General features: G+C 44.0%; 1 pseudogene; it reads right to left on the bottom strand.

The window, feature by feature from the left end:
- Nucleotides 1-5,267: 5,267 nt before the first annotated feature.
- On the bottom strand, nt 5,268-6,854 carry LOC102858921 (annotated as a pseudogene).
- Between the last annotated feature and the right edge of the window lie 883 nt (nt 6,855-7,737).

The raw sequence follows: 7,737 nt of genomic DNA, 5'->3' as shown, positions 1-7,737 counted from the left end.
TAGGCTTGTGAAAGATATTTTTTCAGGCGCCGTTTTAATGGTCCAAATACAAATAGTAACATTACAACAACATCTGTGAACAAGGGGAAATTAAAATTCAGTTCCAATCCAGTGGGTAGAGGTGATAGGTATACCATTTGTCTGCAAAATTCCCTGCTAGTCCATGCCCCTCAAACGGTCTGCTCTGCTGCCTTCTTTTTATTCTGAGAAGGTGAGTCATGGGTTTGCTTTAAATTTTCTTCTTCTTCTTTTTTTCTTTGTCTGATTTCTCTTTCACTTTTTTGCTGTTTGAGCGAATGGCCCTGGTTTTCATCCTTATCCTTCATGATTCCTGGGTCCCCTTCCCCTCCACCTCTTTGGAGTCAGATAACTCCTCTTCCTTCTTTTCTTTGAATTTTAACTTCCCTCGCTCACAGAAGAAAGCAGACTTCCTGCAGCTCCGGGAGTCCTGCAGAGAGGACATGAGCTGGCTCCTGGGGCCTTTCTCTTACATCCCCGACCCCCACCTCCCCTGCAGCGCACAAGCTCCAGATGCAGAACGCATATAGAGATGTGTACAGTGTACAGATTTATTGTTTTAAACTAGTCTGCGCCTCTCTGCTCAGACTGGAAATGCCCCAAAGCCTCTGGACTTTTCTCCACTTTGCTTTGCAAACCTAGGAGGCCAGGCCTTGTGGCTCAATCAGCACCACTAGGCTTCACAGCTGAGGCCAAACCTGTGTAGTCCTCTTGTCAGTTTCTTTCAGTTGGTTTTTTATTTCATTTCATTTTATTTTAAATTTATTTTAATGAAAGTTTACAGAGACTTTGGATTTCCATTCATCATTGTTACACCTGCCCACCCCCCCACCCCCCAATTTACTCTTTTTGAAAAGTAAAAGAAAAAATTCTTTCATTGTTATTCAATTCCTCCCCTCAAGTCTACTCCATTATGCTACCTTCTGGATTCCTGTCATAAAGAACTCAGAAAATAAGTGGTTTGAATAAAAAGAGAAAACATCTAAAATTTTCCGAAATGTCACAATTCTGGAATAATACCCTAATGATTACTTGTTTTCATTTTTAAAGTTTTCAAAGGTTTATAGAAATCATTTGTTGTATACATTATGCAACTCTGATGCTTTACTGAAGGAAGTAAATTTCTCCTTAATTTCCTGAAAGGGTTATTTAATATTTCCAAGAGGTACTTAAATGTAATTTCATTGTTCTTTTTGTTTTTCATTTCCTATGGTTTTAGTTTTAAGATCAATTGCTAGTGTCTATGTGCAAAGGAATTAGGCTGTCATAAGCTAAATAAAAATTTTTAGTATAAAATCAATTATTTCACAAGTGTGAAAGTTGGACAATGAATAAGGAACCCAAAGAACTGATGCCTTTGTACTGTGGCATTGGTTAAGAGTACTGAATATATATATGGACTTTAAAAGACTGGTGACCTGGTGGTAGGGAGTTCTCCAAATCCAAAGGCATTTGATTCAAATCCACCACCTGCTCTGTGAGGGAAAGATGGACAATCTCCTTCTGTGGGATTTATAGACTATGAAAATTCACTGGAAGCTCGGACATGGGATGATTCTGATTCAACAGTTGCGTTGTTGTTGTTGTTGTTGTTGTTACGTGCCATTGAGTCATATGTGACTCATAGCGACCCTAAGTACAACAGCTCTGAACCCTGCTCTATCCTGAGCCACCCTTATTGTCTCGGACACACCTACCCCTATTACCCCAGTCACTGAATCAATCCATCTTATTGAGAGTCGTCTTCTCTTCCATTGTCCTTCCAACCCTCCCAAGCATGATGCCCTTCTCCAAAGACTGTTTTTTCCTTGTTAACATGCCCAGAGTATGTCACATGAAACTTCAGAGCTCATGCCTCCAAGGAGCAGCCTGCTTTCACCCTCTCTAGGGTGAACCAGTTTGTTTTAGCAGTCCATGGTATGTTCAATACTCTTCTCCAGCACCACAGCTCAAAGGCATCAATTCTCCTTCTATTATCCCTAATCATTATCCAGCTTTCTGATGCATAGCAAGTAATGGTGAAGAGCATTACAATTACTGGATCAGGTGCACTTTAGTCTCCAGACTGACATCATTGCTTTTCAGTACTTTGCAGAGGTCCCTGACAGCAGACTTTCCCAATACAGTTCGTCTTTTGATTTCCTGGCTGCTGGTGCCAAGAGTGTTGATTGTGGAGCCAAGCAAACGAAAGCTGTTAATAATCTCTTCACCATCTAACATGATGCTGTCCTTTGGCCCAGTGGTGAGAATCTTTGTTTTCTTGATGCTAAACTTCAATCCATATTGAAGGCTGCAGTCCTAGACCTTCGGAGCAAGCACTTCAGGTCCTCTTCAGGTTCAGCAAGCAAAGTGTGTCATCTCCACAATGCAGGTTGTTGATGAGTCTTCTTCCAATCTTGATGCTACATTCTTCCTCATAATCCCCAGCCTTCAGATGATCTGTTCCCCAAATTGATTTTTTTAAGACATTTATTTGTTCAGCATCATGATCAGACTATTACATTCAGCAATTAACAGCATGGGTACAAAAAAAGTTTTCTACATTAAAACCCTTGTTTATGAAATCTGCATATATATTGAAAAGGTATGAAGATAGAACATACCCCTGTCATAAACCTTTCCTGATTTGAAACTGCAGTGTTTCCTTGCTCTGTTCTGACGACTGCCTCCTGGTCCAAGTAGAGGTTTCACATAAACATAAACAAATGTTCTGGAATTTACATTTTTCTCAGAGTTAGCAACAGTTTGTTGTGACCCACACAGTCAAACGTCTTTGCATAGTCAATGAAAGACAGACATTACTGCTTTCAGCCAAGATCCATCTAACATTGCCTATAATATCCCTGGTACTACTGCCTCTTCTAAACCCAGCCTATACTTCTGGCATTTTTCTGTTGATGTGCTATTCTGGTCATTTTGGGAAAGTTTTCAGCAGGATCTTTCTTGAATGTGATATTAATGATATTAATGATAATGTTCAATAATTTCTGCAATGTGTTGTGTCACCTTTCTTTGGAATAGAAAACAAATATAGGTGTCTTCCAGTCAGTTGGCTCAGTGATTGTCCTCCAGATTTCTTGGCACAACTGGGAGAGCACATCCAGGGCAGTGTCCGTTTGTTGAAATATGTCAATTGGTATGCCATCAATTCCTGGGGACTTGTTTTTTGCCAATTCTTTCAGAACAGCTTAAATTTCTTCCTTCATCACTACAGGTTTTTGCTCATACCCAGGCTGGGTTTAGAAGGGGTGGTGGTACTAGGGATATTGTTGCTGATGTTAGATGGATCTTAGCTGAAAGCAGAGAATACCAGAAGAATGTCTATTTGTGTTTTATTGATTATGCAAAGGCATTTGACTGCATGGATCATAGCAAACTGTGGCTGACTCTGAGAAGAATGGGAATCCCAGAACATTTAATCGTGCTAATGCGAAACCTATACTTGGACCAAGAGGCAGTAGTCAGAACAGAGGAGGGCAACACTGCATGGTTCAAAATTGGGAAGGGTGTACGCCAGGGATGTGTCCTGTCTCCATTCCTTTTCAACCTGTATGCAGAGCAGATTATCCGAGAGGCTGGGCTCTATGAGGAGAAGCATGGCGTTAGGATTGGTGGACGATCTATCAACAATCTACGTTATGCAGATGACACAACTCTGCTCGCTGAAACTGAGGAGGACCTCATGCACTTACTGCAGAGGGTCAAGGACTGCAGCCTTCAATATGGACTGAGGCTCAATGTCCAGAAGACAAAAATTCTCACCACTGGACCAATCGGTAGCATCAGGATGGATGGTGAAGAGATTGAGATTGTTCACAGCTTTAGTTTGCTCGGCTCCACGGTCAACACTCTTGGCACCAGTAGCCAGGAAATAAAAAATCGTATTGCGATGGGAAAGTCTGTGGTTAAGGACCTCTCTAAAGTACTTAAGAGCAACGGTTTCTCTCTGGAGACTAAGGTGCGCCTGATACAGGCCATGGTTTTTGCAATCACTTGTTATGCATCAGAGAGTTGGACAATGACTAGGGAGGAAAGAAGGAGAATTGACACCTTTGAGCTGTGGTGCTGGAGAAGAGTATTGAATGTACCATGGACTGCCAGGAAAACAAATAGATTTATCCTAGAGAGGGTTAAACCAGGCTGTTCCTTGGAGGCAAGGATTCTGGGGCTTCGCTAGGACATGTTGTAAGGAGAGACAGGTATTTAGAGAGGGACATCATGCATCATGCTGGGCAGAGTGGAGGGACAGTGCAGGAGGGGAAGACCCTCTATGAGGTGTATTGATTCAGTGACCAGGGTAATCAGGATGGATGTGTCAGAGAAAATGAGATTGGCACAGGATAGAGCGGGGTTTAGGGCTGTTGTACATAGGGTCGCTATGAGTCGCAAGCGACTCGACGACACATAACAACAACAACAAACTTCATATGTAATACATACTTTAACTCACATCTACTCTGCTGCTGTGTACCTAAAGCCTGTCCCTGTACACACACGCATGTGTGTCTCAGAAACAGATCTGTTAGCCCGAGATCCTGTGAGCCACTTACAACCCAGTCCTCATTCCATGTCATGCTCCTCTGAGAGGGCACAGGTGGGCACGGTTGTGTCTGGGGCTTCTCATCATGCCTGGGCCCCATTGCCAGCCTGGGCTGTTCCATAGAAAACGCTGGAAATACCTGAAGGGTCTGTGTTCCATCTTGCTTCCTGAATCAGTAGTCAGGTTTTCTCTGTCGTTTTCAAGATTTCATTGCTATTTGCCTGGTAACACCAACCCTTTGCAGGCTGGTATTTTTGGTATGTGTTGTTTGTTCCAAGTGGCACATTCAGGATCCAGGGAAGTGACAGACATGCTTGTGGTCCAGGCTTCTGCTGACATGTCCCTTTAACATCTTATACCTAAATACCTGAGAGAGACGAGTGTGCATCTAAGAACACAGAGCATCATCATTGGTTTTTATCATCTGGTCCATCAGTGGAGTCAAACCCACCATGAGGCACTTGGTTGTCAGAGCCTGTGTTCTCCTGGAGTATGGAAGGTAGCCAGGTAACAGCTCCAACAAATGCTACCTGATGCCCACACTGGGTCCTTGGTGCTGTAGCTTGTAGCTACACTGGTACCAGAAATTCACACATTTGTGTTTCTTCTTGGTACTTGTGCAAAATGCGATACATCACTTTCCCCACTCAGGATCCTTTGTTTGACGCTTGTCTTGAAAGTTGGTTTGTAGAGGACAAGAGTGACACAGTCAGTATTCCTTAAATGGAACTTGGTCCCCTGTCGGAGTCCCCCTGCAGCTCAGCTCCTTGTGGATGAGGCAGATCAGACACAATAAGACATAGGCATCTGCAAACATCAGTATGTAAAATACATTGTTCCATCCAGAGGGGGATATGAGCCCAGCCAGCAAAGGTCCTAAGGCTACTTCTACAGACCCAGTTCCATGATGATGACGGTCACGGTGGTGAGGGCATGGGCATTTCCTTTCAGACTCTAATGTGTCCCCAGGTCAGCGGCGATGGCGGTGGTGATCAGGCGGTGGTGATCAGTGTATACGGCCCACTGACCAGGACTCCGCTGAGCAGCAGCATCACTATTGTGGTTTCCACACCTGTTTTACTGATGGTGGAGAATATGTAGTGTCAGGGCTCCAAGCAGCAGCATCATTCCACAGGTGGAGGCCCTCTTCTCTAGGTGATCTGAGATCAGGCCGGCCAGGATACCACCAAAGATTCCACCCACATCAAAGAAGCTTGCCGGCTTTCTGCACATTGAGGTGATCCACATTTGTAATGTATAGTGGGAGCCAAAATAGGCAAGTGTAGCTGACCAACTTGCCAAACAGCAGACAGAGAGCTCAACTACACCTGGAAATCTCAAGGCACCTGTGAAGCTGATGGTCGCCATGGTATTCTCACCTTCAGCAGGGAGGATGATGAAATGGTTGGGATGGACAGAGCCTCTCCCATCTGACAGCATCAAACTTTGTGTCTCTGGGTCCAGAGGCTTGTTCTTGTCATTGTTTAGGATCTGTTTCAGGAGTCTAAACCAGTTTGTACCATTCTTGTAGGCTTTGGAATGCACTGGCAGTGTGGAAGAGCACTTGATGTCTTTAGGATGGTCAATGAGGAAGAGAAAGCACACTATTCCCATGGCTGCCACAATGGCCCCAGGCACAACGAAGGACACACCCCTACAGGTGGACAACCAGTAGGCGAGCAATTAAGGACACCAGAATGTTGTCCACAGAGTTGTGGGAATTCCAGACAATCAAAACTCACCTTCCTTTGCCAAAGCAATTCCCAAGGCAGGAGACCACACTGGGCCAGCCGGTGGTCTGCACCAGGCCATTGGTGATCTGAGTCATCACATAGAATCCAAAATTGTGAATATTATAGAAATAGCCCAACCCAAACAAGGCAGTGAAGGCTCCCTGGCTAGCATCCCAAAGGTCAGATAATACTGAATTGGCAGGTGTTCACCTATGATGTCACTCAGGTACATGCCGATGGTGTACACGCACAGGAGGGAGTAATCCAAGGCCCCAAGCAACTACTGATAGATGCCCTTGTCAAATGGCACCCAGCTGCAGTCGGTCCTATTGTTGGGTCCTTGTGAAGAGGGCAGGTAACCAGTTTGTTTGTTTGGACTGTTGAACTGGACTCCATGCTCTGTCACAGTGGCATAGTCCTTGTGGAGCTCATCCTTAACAATGCTGATAGGCTTTCTAGATAAGTGAAAACTTGCATGCAGCAAAAAAAAAGATGAAGGCTCTGTACCATTGGTCTCTTGAAAATGAGACAAGGAAGTGAAAGCCAACAGGGAGCCAAGCCATTGACATGACCGCAGACCACAGAACTTCCTTCATGAAAGAGGATGATTCATACAGGGGTGATTAATCTTTGCTCCAAGTTACCTCTCTCCCCCCTAAAGTTCACACAGGCCAGGAACATGCAGTTAGAGTGTCCTGTTGGGTCATGCGTCCCCTCTTTGGCTTTTTGGCTCTCTGTGTCGGGTGTACCTTCGTTAGCTCCCTGCAGACAGTTTTCTTTTCATTGTAGGAACAAGAACTCTCTGAATCACACTCACTTCATGCTGGAAATGGACCTTGGGCAGACTACTCATTGAGGCATATGCCTATTTCCCTGTTAGTGCCTATGACAACCCACTGTTGTCTAAAGGTACTAAATCGACTCCCCTGAAGACGACTTCCCAGGTAGGAAAAAGTGAGCATGGATGATATTCTTGATATCCTCCCACAGTCATCAAGTCTTCACTCATTAGTGTTCAAGGACTCAAACCTGTTCCTGAGATGATTTTGAAATTTGAGTGAGATACACTTAAAGTCAAATTTTAGTTTCTGTGGATTTGATTTCATTTTCTTTAGGTTCAGTTTGAACTTGCATATGAGTAGTAGGTGGTCTGTTCCACAATCAGCATCTGGCTTAGTTTATACAGCTGATACTGAGCTTCTCCAGCGATTCTTTCTACAGCTGTGATAGATCTGATTCCTATGCATAACATCAGTTGAAATCCATCTATATAGCCACATACACAGTACATAACTGCAAACAACAGCAGCCAAAAGAATAAAGAAATCTGTCTTAGAGAAAGTACAACCATGATGCTCCTGGTAGACAAGGACGGGGAAACTTCATCTCTCATATTTGGATATGTTGTCAGGAAGGGGCAGTCCTTGGAAAAAGACATGGTACTGG

This window comes from Elephantulus edwardii, unplaced genomic scaffold (assembly GCF_000299155.1).
Source record: "Elephantulus edwardii isolate Elephantulus edwardi_28Jun2011 unplaced genomic scaffold, EleEdw1.0 scaffold00097, whole genome shotgun sequence".
NCBI classification, from domain to species: Eukaryota; Metazoa; Chordata; class Mammalia; order Macroscelidea; family Macroscelididae; genus Elephantulus; species Elephantulus edwardii.
Note: the sequence above shows the minus strand (reverse complement) of the source record. Positions and strands in the feature narration are given on the sequence as shown.